Genomic DNA, 593 nt, shown 5'->3' with positions numbered 1-593 from the left:
TCCTCATGTTGTGGTGACCCCCAACCATAAAATTATTTTCGTTGCTACTTCATAACTGTAATGTTGCTACTGTTATGAATCGTCATGTCAATATCTGATATGCAGGATGTATTTTCATTGTTACAAATTGAACATAATGAAAGCATAGTGATTAATCACAAAAACAGTATGTAATTATATGTGTTTTCTGATGGTCTTAGGCGACCCCTGTGAAAGAGTCGTTCGACACCAAAAGGGGTCGCGACCCACAGGTTGAGAACCGCTGCTGTAGAGGCTGCCTCCACCATCCACCTGGGGTGCTCTCCCTCCCTCCCTGACCTCGCTGTCTCTCCTTCACTGCCCTTCTGTTCCCACCCTGCGACGTGAGTGTCCATCCCACGTGGCTCATGGAGATAGTGGACGGTTCGTGCCAAATTCCAGAGCAACCGTCCTGCTAAGACCATTGGGCACTGAATCTGTGTAGTGCTGTAACCCTTTAGGATTTAAACTCATTGAAAAGTAAATAAATTACAGTGGGTGTTCTCTTGTAAAAAAAAAAAAAGTGGAAGAAAACACCTGATTGAGACATTATTGCTCAGTTCACACAGGTAGCA

This window comes from Myotis brandtii, unplaced genomic scaffold, assembly GCF_000412655.1.
Source record: "Myotis brandtii unplaced genomic scaffold, ASM41265v1 scaffold687, whole genome shotgun sequence".
Taxonomy (NCBI): domain Eukaryota; kingdom Metazoa; phylum Chordata; class Mammalia; order Chiroptera; family Vespertilionidae; genus Myotis; species Myotis brandtii.
Note: the sequence above shows the minus strand (reverse complement) of the source record.